Raw genomic sequence first — 13,054 nt, 5'->3', positions numbered from 1 at the left:
ACAACAGGGATTAGATACATACTTGGTTGTTTAAATTGTTCTTCTATGCTTAATGGGTTCCTAATGCTTAATTTTAGGTTAGACAACAAATGATCAAATTAGGGAATTAGGAACACAAGGTTATGACCACACACCATGGCTTAATCATACTTTAGCTAGAATCAATCCATTAATCTAATTGAACTTGGGAACTTATCTGCTTGAGTTAGTTATTTCTTCTTTCCTTGTTTTATTTATTTCCTTTATTTTTCATTTCTATTTTGTGTAGGGAAAATGAATTGGATCATTCAATCACCAATCCTCGTGGGATCGACCTCGCACTTACATACGCTATACTACCGAACGGCTCGTGCACTTGCGAGTATCACAAGTTGAGGATGCAGCTTAATCCATTTTGGTGCAGCTGAAATCTACACAACAGCAACGCAATGAGTTTTACTCGCGACGCCGTTGCCTTCGAATCGTCGGTTCGTGGGGCCAATTCTGAGGTCGGAGCCCAGATCAGCGGTTTGCCCGATTTGCCGCTGCACGCGCGTCGGTCCAGCTCCTCTCCAATAACTTACGCCATCTGTCCTACATCACCCCGTGGAGCTCGTCTCCAATTAACCGGGCGCCGCAAACGAACGAAAGCGAAAAAACAACAGGACTCGACGCCCACTGCCAAAATTATTGGGGTTGTTCTTAACGTTGTCAGTTTTTTTATTTTTTTTTGTTTTGGTTCAATTATCGTAAGGTAGGCCCCACAGCCGATCGGAACCGGCAGTTCGGCAGGCCTGCGCGCGACACATTGTAGGGGTGGCGACGACAAGGCTTGACAGGCCATGGCATTTCATGCGGGGGGCGTTGGATAGCCAACCCATGATCATATGGCATGGCTCAAACGTGGCTTATATACTTTTAGGCGTTATAAGCTAACGGATGCGATCATACCAACTCACATGCACCGGATCCCATCAGAACTCCGAAGTTAAGCGAGTTTGGGCGAGAGTAGTACTAGGATGGGTGACCTCCTGGGAAGTCCTCGTGTTGCATCCCTTATTTTTTTGCCTTGTTGACGTTTCAATTGTCGTGGGCGTTTGCTTTCCGTCATCTTATTCATCTGGATGTCTTTGTTTTATCACGACCCCTTGGCGCAGCGTGACAATCGGGGCACACTATGATTAAATACTCCTAGAAAGCCTAGGATTGACGAAGGAATTAAAATAGGAAAATAACACAGTTACCAAAAACTTCAAAAACTGGATTTCGGGCTAGTAAACGACGTCGGATGCCCGAAAAAGCCCACGACTCATGGCAACGCGATGAGTTTTACTCGCGACGCCGTTGCCTTCGAATCGACGGTTCGTGGGCCCAATTCTGAGGTCGGAGCCCAGATCAGCGGTTTGCCCGATTTGCCGTTGCACGCGCGTCGGTCCAGCTCCTCTCCAATAACTTACGCCATCTGTCCTACATCACCCCGTGGAGCTCCTCTCCAATTAACCGGGCACCGCAAACCAACGAAAGCGAAAAAACAACAGGACTCGACGCCCAATGCCGAAATTATTGGGGTTGTTCTTAACGTTGTCAGTTTTTTTGTTTTTTTTGTTTTGGTTCAATTATCGTAAGGTAGGCCCCACAGCCGATCGGAACCGGCAGTTCGGCAGGCCTGCGCGCGACACATTGTAGGGGTGGCGACGACAAGGCTTGACAGGCCATGGCATTTCATGCGGGGGGCGTTGGATAGCCAACCCATGATCATATGGCATGGCTCAAACGTGGCTTATATACTTTTAGGCGTTATAAGCTAACGGATGCGATCATACCAACTCACATGCACCGGATCCCATCAGAACTCCGAAGTTAAGCGAGTTTGGGCGAGAGTAGTACTAGGATGGGTGACCTCCTGGGAAGTCCTCGTGTTGCATCCCTTATTTTTTTGCCTTGTTGACGTTTCAATTGTCGTGGGCGTTTGCTTTCCGTCATCTTATTCATCTGGATGTCTTTGTTTTATCACGACCCCTTGGCGCAGCGTGACAATCGGGGCACACTATGATTAAATACTCCTAGAAAGCCTAGGATTGACGAAGGAATTAAAATAGGAAAATAACACAGTTACCAAAAACTTCAAAAACTGGATTTCGGGGTAGTAAACGACGTCGGATGCCCGAAAAAGCCCACGACTCATGGCAACGCAATGAGTTTTACTCGCGACGCCGTTGCCTTCGAATCGACGGTTCGTGGGCCCAATTCTGAGGTCGGAGCCCAGATCAGCGGTTTGCCCGATTTGCCGTTGCACGCGCGTCGGTCCAGCTCCTCTCCAATAACTTACGCCATCTGTCCTACATCCCCCCGTGGAGCTCGTCTCCAATTAACCAGGCACCGCAAACGAACGAAAGCGAAAAAACAACAGGACTCGACGCCCACTGCCGAAATTATTGGGTTTGTTCTTAACGTTGTCAGTTTTTTTGTTTTTTTTGTTTTGGTTCAATTATCGTAAGGTAGGCCCCACAGCCGATCGGAACCGGCAGTTCGGCAGGCCTGCGCGCGACACATGGTAGGGGTGGCGACGACAAGGCTTGACAGGCCATGCCATTTCATGCGGGGGGCGTTGGATAGCCAACCCATGGTCATATGGCATGGCTCAAACGTGGCTTATATACTTTTAGGCGTTATAAGCTAATGGATGCGATCATACCAACTCACATGCACCGGATCCCATCAGAACTCCGAAGTTAAGCGAGTTTGGGCGAGAGTAGTACTAGGATGGGTGACCTCCTGGGAAGTCCTCGTGTTGCATCCCTTATTTTTTTGCCTTGTTGACGTTTCAATTGTCGTGGGCGTTTGCTTTCCGTCATCTTATTCATCTGGATGTCTTTGTTTTATCACGACCCCTTGGCGCAGCGTGACAATCGGGGCACACTATGATTAAATACTCCTAGAAAGCCTATAATTGACGAAGGAATTAAAATAGGAAAATAACACAGTTACCAAAAACTTCAAAAACTGTATTTCGGGCTAGTAAACGACGTCGGATGCCCGAAAAAGCCCACGACTCATGGCAACGCAATGAGTTTTACTTGCGACGCCGTTGCCTTCGAATCGACGGTTCGTGGGCCCAATTCAGAGGTCGGAGCCCAGATCAGCAGTTTGCCCGATTTGCCGTTGCACGCGCGTCGGTCCAGCTCCTCTCCAATAACTTACGCCATCTGTCCTACATCACCCCGTGGAGCTCCTCTCCAATTAACCGGGCACCGCAAACCAACGAAAGCGAAAAAACAACAGGACTCGACGCCCACTGCCGAAATTATTGGGGTTGTTCTTAACGTTGTCAGTTTTTTTGTTTTTTTTGTTTTGGTTCAATTATCGTAAGGTAGGCCCCACAGCCGATCGGAACCGGCAGTTCGGCAGGCCTGCGCGCGACACATGGTAGGGGTGGCGACGACAAGGCTTGACAGGCCATGCCATTTCATGCGGGGGGCGTTGGATAGCCAACCCATGGTCATATGGCATGGCTCAAACGTGGCTTATATACTTTTAGGCGTTATAAGCTAATGGATGCGATCATACCAACTCACATGCACCGGATCCCATCAGAACTCCGAAGTTAAGCGAGTCTGGGCGAGAGTAGTACTAGGATGGGTGACCTCCTGGGAAGTCCTCGTGTTGCATCCCTTATTTTTTTGCCTTGTTGACGTTTCAATTGTCGTGGGCGTTTGCTTTCCGTCATCTTATTCATCTGGATGTCTTTGTTTTATCACGACACCTTGGCGCAGCGTGACAATCGGGGCACACTATGATTAAATACTCCTAGAAAGCCTAGGATTGACGAAGGAATTAAAATAGGAAAATAACACAGTTACCAAAAACTTCAAAAACTGGATTTCGGGGTAGTAAACGACGTCGGATGCCCGAAAAAGCCCACGACTCATGGCAACGCAATGAGTTTTACTCGCGACGCCGTTGCCTTCGAATCGACGGTTCGTGGGCCCAATTCTGAGGTCGGAGCCCAGATCAGCGGTTTGCCCGATTTGCCGTTGCACGCGCGTCGGTCCAGCTCCTCTCCAATAACTTACGCCATCTGTCCTACATCCCCCCGTGGAGCTCGTCTCCAATTAACCGGGCACCGCAAACGAACGAAAGCGAAAAAACAACAGGACTCGACGCCCACTGCCGAAATTATTGGGTTTGTTCTTAACGTTGTCAGTTTTTTTGTTTTTTTTGTTTTGGTTCAATTATCGTAAGGTAGGCCCCACAGCCGATCGGAACCGGCAGTTCGGCAGGCCTGCGCGCGACACATGGTAGGGGTGGCGACGACAAGGCTTGACAGGCCATGCCATTTCATGCGGGGGGCGTTGGATAGCCAACCCATGGTCATATGGCATGGCTCAAACGTGGCTTATATACTTTTAGGCGTTATAAGCTAATGGATGCGATCATACCAACTCACATGCACCGGATCCCATCAGAACTCCGAAGTTAAGCGAGTCTGGGCGAGAGTAGTACTAGGATGGGTGACCTCCTGGGAAGTCCTCGTGTTGCATCCCTTATTTTTTTGCCTTGTTGACGTTTCAATTGTCGTGGGCGTTTGCTTTCCGTCATCTTATTCATCTGGATGTCTTTGTTTTATCACGACACCTTGGCGCAGCGTGACAATCGGGGCACACTATGATTAAATACTCCTAGAAAGCCTAGGATTGACGAAGGAATTAAAATAGGAAAATAACACAGTTACCAAAAACTTCAAAAACTGGATTTCGGGGTAGTAAACGACGTCGGATGCCCGAAAAAGCCCACGACTCATGGCAACGCAATGAGTTTTACTCGCGACGCCGTTGCCTTCGAATCGACGGTTCGTGGGCCCAATTCTGAGGTCGGAGCCCAGATCAGCGGTTTGCCCGATTTGCCGTTGCACGCGCGTCGGTCCAGCTCCTCTCCAATAACTTACGCCATCTGTCCTACATCCCCCCGTGGAGCTCGTCTCCAATTAACCGGGCACCGCAAACGAACGAAAGCGAAAAAACAACAGGACTCGACGCCCACTGCCGAAATTATTGGGTTTGTTCTTAACGTTGTCAGTTTTTTTGTTTTTTTTGTTTTGGTTCAATTATCGTAAGGTAGGCCCCACAGCCGATCGGAACCGGCAGTTCGGCAGGCCTGCGCACGACACATGGTAGGGGTGGCGACGACAAGGCTTGACAGGCCATGCCATTTCATGCGGGGGGCGTTGGATAGCCAACCCATGGTCATATGGCATGGCTCAAACGTGGCTTATATACTTTTAGGCGTTATAAGCTAATGGATGCGATCATACCAACTCACATGCACCGGATCCCATCAGAACTCCGAAGTTAAGCGAGTTTGGGCGAGAGTAGTACTAGGATGGGTGACCTCCTGGGAAGTCCTCGTGTTGCATCCCTTATTTTTTTGCCTTGTTGACGTTTCAATTGTCGTGGGCGTTTGCTTTCCGTCATCTTATTCATCTGGATGTCTTTGTTTTATCACGACCCCTTGGCGCAGCGTGACAATCGGGGCACACTATGATTAAATACTCCTAAAAAGCCTAGGATTGACGAAGGAATTAAAATAGGAAAACAACACAGTTACCAAAAACTTCAAAAACTGGATTTCGGGCTAGTAAACGACGTCGGATGCCCGAAAAAGCCCACGACTCATGGCAACGCAATGAGTTTTACTCGCGACGCCGTTGCCTTCGAATCGACGGTTCGTGGGCCCAATTCTGAGGTCGGAGCCCAGATCAGCGGTTTGCCCGATTTGCCGTTGCACGCGCGTCGGTCCAGCTCCTCTCCAATAACTTACGCCATCTGTCGTACATCACCCCGTGGAGCTCCTCTCCAATTAACCGGGCACCGCAAACCAACGAAAGCGAAAAAACAACAGGACTCGACGCCCAATGCCGAAATTATTGGGGTTGTTCTTAACGTTGTCAGTTTTTTTGTTTTTTTTGTTTTGGTTCAATTATCGTAAGGTAGGCCCCACAGCCGATCGGAACCGGCAGTTCGGCAGGCCTGCGCGCGACACATTGTAGGGGTGGCGACGACAAGGCTTGACAGGCCATGGCATTTCATGCGGGGGGCGTTGGATAGCCAACCCATGATCATATGGCATGGCTCAAACGTGGCTTATATACTTTTAGGCGTTATAAGCTAACGGATGCGATCATACCAACTCACATGCACCGGATCCCATCAGAACTCCGAAGTTAAGCGAGTTTGGGCGAGAGTAGTACTAGGATGGGTGACCTCCTGGGAAGTCCTCGTGTTGCATCCCTTCTTTTTTTGCCTTGTTGACGTTTCAATTGTCGTGGGCGTTTGCTTTCCGTCATCTTATTCATCTGGATGTCTTTGTTTTATCACGACCCCTTGGCGCAGCGTGACAATCGGGGCACACTATGATTAAATACTCCTAGAAAGCCTAGGATTAACGAAGGAATTAAAATAGGAAAATAACACAGTTACCAAAAACTTCAAAAACTGGATTTCGGGCTAGTAAACGACGTCGGATGCCCGAAAAAGCCCACGACTCATTGCCCCGCAATGAGTTTTACTCGTGACGCCGTTGCCTTCGAATCGACGGTTCGTGGGCCCAATTCAGAGGTTGGAGCCCAGATCAGCGGTTTGCCCGATTTGCCGTTGCACGCGCGTCGGTCCAGCTCCTCTCCAATAACTTACGCCATCTGTCCTACATCACCCCGTGGAGCTCCTCTCCAATTAACCGGGTACCGCAAACGAACGAAAGCGAAAAAACAACAGGACTCGACGCCCCCTGCCGAAATTATTGGGGTTGTTCTTAACGTTGTCAGTTTTTTTGTTTTTTTTGTTTTGGTTCAATTATCGTAAGGTAGGCCCCACAGCCGATCGGAACCGGCAGTTCGGCAGGCCTGCGCGCGACACATGGTAGGGGTGGCGACGACAAGGCTTGACAGGCCATGGCATTTCATGCGGGGGGCGTCGGATAGCCAACCCATGATCATATGGCATGGCTCAAACGTGGCTTGTATACTTTTAGGCGTTATAAGCTAACGGATGCGATCATACCAACTCACATGCACCGGATCCCATCAGAACTCCGAAGTTAAGCGAGTTTGGGCGAGAGTAGTACTAGGATGGGTGACCTCCTGGGAAGTCCTCGTGTTGCATCCCTTCTTTTTTTGCCTTGTTGACGTTTCAATTGTCGTGGGCGTTTGCTTTCCGTCATCTTATTCATCTGGATGTGTTTGTTTTATCACGACCCCTTGGCGCAGCGTGACAATCGGGGCACACTATGATTAAATACTCCTAGAAAGCCTAGTATTAACGAAGGAATTAAAATAGGAAAATAACACAGTTACCAAAAACTTCAAAAACTTTATTTCGGGCTAGTAAACGACGTCGGATGCCCGAAAAAGCCCACGACTCATTGCCCCGCAATGAGTTTTACTCGTGACGCCGTTGCCTTCGAATCGACGGTTCGTGGGCCCAATTCTGAGGTCGGAGCCCAGATCAGCGGTTTGCCCGATTTGCCGTTGCACGCGCGTCGGTCCAGCTCCTCTCCAATAACTTACGCCATCTGTCCTACATCCCCCCGTGGAGCTCGTCTCCAATTAACCGGGCACCGCAAACGAACGAAAGCGAAAAAACAACAGGACTCGACGCCCACTGCCGAAATTATTGGGTTTGTTCTTAACGTTGTCAGTTTTTTTGTTTTTTTTGTTTTGGTTCAATTATCGTAAGGTAGGCCCCACAGCCGATCGGAACCGGCAGTTCGGCAGGCCTGCGCACGACACATGGTAGGGGTGGCGACGACAAGGCTTGACAGGCCATGCCATTTCATGCGGGGGGCGTTGGATAGCCAACCCATGGTCATATGGCATGGCTCAAACGTGGCTTATATACTTTTAGGCGTTATAAGCTAATGGATGCGATCATACCAACTCACATGCACCGGATCCCATCAGAACTCCGAAGTTAAGCGAGTTTGGGCGAGAGTAGTACTAGGATGGGTGACCTCCTGGGAAGTCCTCGTGTTGCATCCCTTATTTTTTTGCCTTGTTGACGTTTCAATTGTCGTGGGCGTTTGCTTTCCGTCATCTTATTCATCTGGATGTCTTTGTTTTATCACGACCCCTTGGCGCAGCGTGACAATCGGGGCACACTATGATTAAATACTCCTAAAAAGCCTAGGATTGACGAAGGAATTAAAATAGGAAAACAACACAGTTACCAAAAACTTCAAAAACTGGATTTCGGGCTAGTAAACGACGTCGGATGCCCGAAAAAGCCCACGACTCATGGCAACGCAATGAGTTTTACTCGCGACGCCGTTGCCTTCGAATCGACGGTTCGTGGGCCCAATTCTGAGGTCGGAGCCCAGATCAGCGGTTTGCCCGATTTGCCGTTGCACGCGCGTCGGTCCAGCTCCTCTCCAATAACTTACGCCATCTGTCGTACATCACCCCGTGGAGCTCCTCTCCAATTAACCGGGCACCGCAAACCAACGAAAGCGAAAAAACAACAGGACTCGACGCCCAATGCCGAAATTATTGGGGTTGTTCTTAACGTTGTCAGTTTTTTTGTTTTTTTTGTTTTGGTTCAATTATCGTAAGGTAGGCCCCACAGCCGATCGGAACCGGCAGTTCGGCAGGCCTGCGCGCGACACATTGTAGGGGTGGCGACGACAAGGCTTGACAGGCCATGGCATTTCATGCGGGGGGCGTTGGATAGCCAACCCATGATCATATGGCATGGCTCAAACGTGGCTTATATACTTTTAGGCGTTATAAGCTAACGGATGCGATCATACCAACTCACATGCACCGGATCCCATCAGAACTCCGAAGTTAAGCGAGTTTGGGCGAGAGTAGTACTAGGATGGGTGACCTCCTGGGAAGTCCTCGTGTTGCATCCCTTCTTTTTTTGCCTTGTTGACGTTTCAATTGTCGTGGGCGTTTGCTTTCCGTCATCTTATTCATCTGGATGTCTTTGTTTTATCACGACCCCTTGGCGCAGCGTGACAATCGGGGCACACTATGATTAAATACTCCTAGAAAGCCTAGGATTAACGAAGGAATTAAAATAGGAAAATAACACAGTTACCAAAAACTTCAAAAACTGGATTTCGGGCTAGTAAACGACGTCGGATGCCCGAAAAAGCCCACGACTCATTGCCCCGCAATGAGTTTTACTCGTGACGCCGTTGCCTTCGAATCGACGGTTCGTGGGCCCAATTCAGAGGTTGGAGCCCAGATCAGCGGTTTGCCCGATTTGCCGTTGCACGCGCGTCGGTCCAGCTCCTCTCCAATAACTTACGCCATCTGTCCTACATCACCCCGTGGAGCTCCTCTCCAATTAACCGGGTACCGCAAACGAACGAAAGCGAAAAAACAACAGGACTCGACGCCCCCTGCCGAAATTATTGGGGTTGTTCTTAACGTTGTCAGTTTTTTTGTTTTTTTTGTTTTGGTTCAATTATCGTAAGGTAGGCCCCACAGCCGATCGGAACCGGCAGTTCGGCAGGCCTGCGCGCGACACATGGTAGGGGTGGCGACGACAAGGCTTGACAGGCCATGGCATTTCATGCGGGGGGCGTCGGATAGCCAACCCATGATCATATGGCATGGCTCAAACGTGGCTTGTATACTTTTAGGCGTTATAAGCTAACGGATGCGATCATACCAACTCACATGCACCGGATCCCATCAGAACTCCGAAGTTAAGCGAGTTTGGGCGAGAGTAGTACTAGGATGGGTGACCTCCTGGGAAGTCCTCGTGTTGCATCCCTTCTTTTTTTGCCTTGTTGACGTTTCAATTGTCGTGGGCGTTTGCTTTCCGTCATCTTATTCATCTGGATGTGTTTGTTTTATCACGACCCCTTGGCGCAGCGTGACAATCGGGGCACACTATGATTAAATACTCCTAGAAAGCCTAGTATTAACGAAGGAATTAAAATAGGAAAATAACACAGTTACCAAAAACTTCAAAAACTTTATTTCGGGCTAGTAAACGACGTCGGATGCCCGAAAAAGCCCACGACTCATTGCCCCGCAATGAGTTTTACTCGTGACGCCGTTGCCTTCGAATCGACGGTTCGTGGGCCCAATTCAGAGGTTGGAGCCCAGATCAGCGGTTTGCCCGATTTGCCGTTGCACGCGCGTCGGTCCAGCTCCTCTCCAATAACTTACGCCATCTGTCCTACATCACCCCGTGGAGCTCCTCTCCAATTAACCGGGCACCGCAAACGAACGAAAGCGAAAAAACAACAGGACTCGACGCCCCCTGCCGAAATTATTGGGGTTGTTCTTAACGTTGTCAGTTTTTTTGTTTTTTTTGTTTTGGTTCAATTATCGTAAGGTAGGCCCCACAGCCGATCGGAACCGGCAGTTCGGCAGGCCTGCGCGCGACACATGGTAGGGGTGGCGACGACAAGGCTTGACAGGCCATGGCATTTCATGCGGGGGGCGTTGGATAGCCAACCCATGATCATATGGCATGGCTCAAACGTGGCTTATATACTTTTAGGCGTTATAAGCTAACGGATGCGATCATACCAACTCACATGCACCGGATCCCATCAGAACTCCGAAGTTAAGCGAGTTTGGGCGAGAGTAGTACTAGGATGGGTGACCTCCTGGGAAGTCCTCGTGTTGCATCCCTTCTTTTTTTGCCTTGTTGACGTTTCAATTGTCGTGGGCGTTTGCTTTCCGTCATCTTATTCATCTGGATGTCTTTGTTTTAACACGACCCCTTGGCGCAGCGTGACAATCAGGGCACACTATGATTAAATACTCCTAGAAAGCCTAGGATTAACGAAGGAATTAAAATAGGAAAATAACACAGTTACCAAAAACTTCAAAAACTGGATTTCGGGCTAGTAAACGACGTCGGATGCCCGAAAAAGCCCACGACTCATGGCAACGCAATGAGTTTTACTCGCGAAGCCGTTGCCTTCGAATCGACTGTTCGTGGGCCCAATTCTGAGGTCTGAGCCCAGATCAGCGGTTTGCCCGATTTGCCGTTGCACGCGCGTCGGTCCAGCTCCTCTCCAATAACTTACGCCATCTGTCCTACATCACCCCGTGGGGCTCGTCTCCAATTAACCGGGCACCGTAAACGAACGAAAGCGAAAAAACAACAGGACTCGACGCCCACTGCCGAAATTATTGGGGTTGTTCTTAACGTTGTCAGTTTTTTTGTTTTTTTTGTTTTGGTTCAATTATCGTAAGGTAGGCCCCACAGCCGATCGGAACCGGCAGTTCGGCAGGCCTGCGCGCGACACGTGGTAGGGGTGGCGACGACAAGGCTTGACAGGCCATGCCATTTCATGCGGGGGGCGTTGGATAGCCAACCCATGGTCATATGGCATGGCTCAAACGTGGCTTATATACTTTTAGGCGTTATAAGCTAACGGATGCGATCATACCAACTCACATGCACTGGATCCCATCAGAACTCCGAAGTTAAGCGAGTTTGGGCGAGAGTAGTACTAGGATGGGTGACCTCCTGGGAAGTCCTCGTGTTGCATCCCTTCTTTTTTTGCCTTGTTGACGTTTCAATTGTCGTGGGCGTTTGCTTTCCGTCATCTTATTCATCTGGATGTGTTTGTTTTATCACGACCCCTTGGCGCAGCGTGACAATCGGGGCACACTATGATTAAATACTCCTAGAAAGCCTAGGATTAACGAAGGAATTAAAATAGGAAAATAACACAGTTACCAAAAACTTCAAAAATTGGATTTCGGGCTAGTAAACGACGTCGGATGCCCGAAAAAGCCCACGACTCATGGCAACGCAACGAGTTTTACTCGCGAAGCAGTTGCCTTCGAATCGACTGTTCGTGGGCCCAATTCTGAGGTCGGAGCCCAGATCAGCGGTTTGCCCGATTTGCCGTTGCACGCGCGTCGGTCCAGCTCCTCTCCAATAACTTACGCCATCTGTCCTACATCACCCCGTGGAGCTCGTCTCCAATTAACCGGGCACCGCAAACGAACGAAAGCGAAAAAACAACAGGACTCGACGCCCACTGCCGAAATTATTGGGGTTGTTCTTAACGTTGTCAGTTTTTTTGTTTTTTTTGTTTTGGTTAGTTAAGCGAGTTTGGGCGAGAGTAGTACTAGGATGGGTGACCTCCTGGGAAGTCCTCGTGTTGCATCCCTTCTTTTTTTGCCTTGTTGACGTTTCAATTGTCGTGGGCGTTTGCTTTCCGTCATCTTATTCATCTGGATGTGTTTGTTTTATCACGACCCCTTGGCGCAGCGTGACAATCGGGGCACACTATGATTAAATACTCCTAGAAAGCCTAGGATTAACGAAGGAATTAAAATAGGAAAATAACACAGTTACCAAAAACTTCAAAAACTGGATTTCGGGCTAGTAAACGACGTCGGATGCCCGAAAAAGCCCACGACTCATGGCAACGCTATGAGTTTTACTCGCGAAGCAGTTGCCTTCGAATCGACTGTTCGTGGGTCCAATTCTGAGGTCGGAGCCCAGATCAGCGGTTTGCCCGATTTGCCGTTGCACGCGCGTCGGTCCAGCTCCTCTCCAATAACTTACGCCATCTGTCCTACATCACCCCGTGGAGCTCGTCTCCAATTAACCGGGCACCGCAAACGAACGAAAGCGAAAAAACAACAGGACTCGACGCCCACTGCCGAAATTATTGGGGTTGTTCTTAACGTTGTCAGTTTTTTTGTTTTTTTTGTTTTGGTTCAATTATCGTAAGGTAGGCCCCACAGCCGATCGGAACCAGCAGTTCGGCAGGCCTGCGCGCGACACGTGGTAGGAGTGGCGACGACAAGGCTTGACAGGCCATGCCATTTCATGCGGGGGGCGTTGGATAGCCAACCCATGGTCATATGGCATGGCTCAAACGTGGCTTATATACTTTTAGGCGTTATAAGCTAACGGATGCGATCATACCAACTCACATGCACCGGATCCCATCAGAACTCCGAAGTTAAGCGAGTTTGGGCGAGAGTAGTACTAGGATGGGTGACCTCCTGGGAAGTCCTCGTGTTGCATCCCTTCTTTTTTTGCCTTGTTGACGTTTCAATTGTCGTGGGCGTTTGCTTTCCGTCATC

At 49.4% G+C, this 13,054-nt stretch overlaps 14 non-coding genes across 14 annotated transcripts; all 14 read left to right on the top strand.

The window, feature by feature from the left end:
- Nucleotides 1–916: 916 nt before the first annotated feature.
- LOC148291497 (5S ribosomal RNA) lies at nt 917–1,035 on the top strand. The gene has a single exon (XR_015827285.1). It is a non-coding gene; the product is annotated as a 5S ribosomal RNA (ribosomal RNA).
- Nucleotides 1,036–1,788: 753 nt separating this feature from the next.
- LOC148291496 (5S ribosomal RNA) lies at nt 1,789–1,907 on the top strand. Its single transcript, XR_015827284.1, has one exon. It is a non-coding gene; the product is annotated as a 5S ribosomal RNA (ribosomal RNA).
- A 753-nt stretch (nt 1,908–2,660) lies between these two features.
- LOC148291495 (5S ribosomal RNA) lies at nt 2,661–2,779 on the top strand. The gene has a single exon (XR_015827283.1). It is a non-coding gene; the product is annotated as a 5S ribosomal RNA (ribosomal RNA).
- Nucleotides 2,780–3,532: 753 nt separating this feature from the next.
- Nucleotides 3,533–3,651, top strand: LOC148291494 (5S ribosomal RNA). Its single transcript, XR_015827629.1, has one exon. It is a non-coding gene; the product is annotated as a 5S ribosomal RNA (ribosomal RNA).
- Nucleotides 3,652–4,404: 753 nt separating this feature from the next.
- On the top strand, nt 4,405–4,523 carry LOC148291493 (5S ribosomal RNA). Its single transcript, XR_015827628.1, has one exon. It is a non-coding gene; the product is annotated as a 5S ribosomal RNA (ribosomal RNA).
- A 753-nt stretch (nt 4,524–5,276) lies between these two features.
- LOC148291492 (5S ribosomal RNA) lies at nt 5,277–5,395 on the top strand. The gene has a single exon (XR_015827282.1). It is a non-coding gene; the product is annotated as a 5S ribosomal RNA (ribosomal RNA).
- Nucleotides 5,396–6,148: 753 nt separating this feature from the next.
- On the top strand, nt 6,149–6,267 carry LOC148291491 (5S ribosomal RNA). Its single transcript, XR_015827281.1, has one exon. It is a non-coding gene; the product is annotated as a 5S ribosomal RNA (ribosomal RNA).
- A 753-nt stretch (nt 6,268–7,020) lies between these two features.
- LOC148291490 (5S ribosomal RNA) lies at nt 7,021–7,139 on the top strand. Its single transcript, XR_015827280.1, has one exon. It is a non-coding gene; the product is annotated as a 5S ribosomal RNA (ribosomal RNA).
- Nucleotides 7,140–7,892: 753 nt separating this feature from the next.
- Nucleotides 7,893–8,011, top strand: LOC148291489 (5S ribosomal RNA). Its single transcript, XR_015827279.1, has one exon. It is a non-coding gene; the product is annotated as a 5S ribosomal RNA (ribosomal RNA).
- A 753-nt stretch (nt 8,012–8,764) lies between these two features.
- Nucleotides 8,765–8,883, top strand: LOC148291488 (5S ribosomal RNA). Its single transcript, XR_015827278.1, has one exon. It is a non-coding gene; the product is annotated as a 5S ribosomal RNA (ribosomal RNA).
- Nucleotides 8,884–9,636: 753 nt separating this feature from the next.
- On the top strand, nt 9,637–9,755 carry LOC148291487 (5S ribosomal RNA). The gene has a single exon (XR_015827277.1). It is a non-coding gene; the product is annotated as a 5S ribosomal RNA (ribosomal RNA).
- A 753-nt stretch (nt 9,756–10,508) lies between these two features.
- Nucleotides 10,509–10,627, top strand: LOC148291486 (5S ribosomal RNA). Its single transcript, XR_015827276.1, has one exon. It is a non-coding gene; the product is annotated as a 5S ribosomal RNA (ribosomal RNA).
- A 753-nt stretch (nt 10,628–11,380) lies between these two features.
- On the top strand, nt 11,381–11,499 carry LOC148291485 (5S ribosomal RNA). The gene has a single exon (XR_015826794.1). It is a non-coding gene; the product is annotated as a 5S ribosomal RNA (ribosomal RNA).
- Nucleotides 11,500–12,879: 1,380 nt separating this feature from the next.
- Nucleotides 12,880–12,998, top strand: LOC148291484 (5S ribosomal RNA). The gene has a single exon (XR_015827274.1). It is a non-coding gene; the product is annotated as a 5S ribosomal RNA (ribosomal RNA).
- The last annotated feature ends 56 nt before the right edge of the window (nt 12,999–13,054 follow it).

Source organism: Prunus avium, chromosome 8 (assembly GCF_965620075.1).
Source record: "Prunus avium chromosome 8, drPruAviu1.hap1.1, whole genome shotgun sequence".
In the NCBI taxonomy this organism is placed as follows: domain Eukaryota; kingdom Viridiplantae; phylum Streptophyta; class Magnoliopsida; order Rosales; family Rosaceae; genus Prunus; species Prunus avium.
This window is presented reverse-complemented; position numbering and strand designations above follow the sequence as displayed.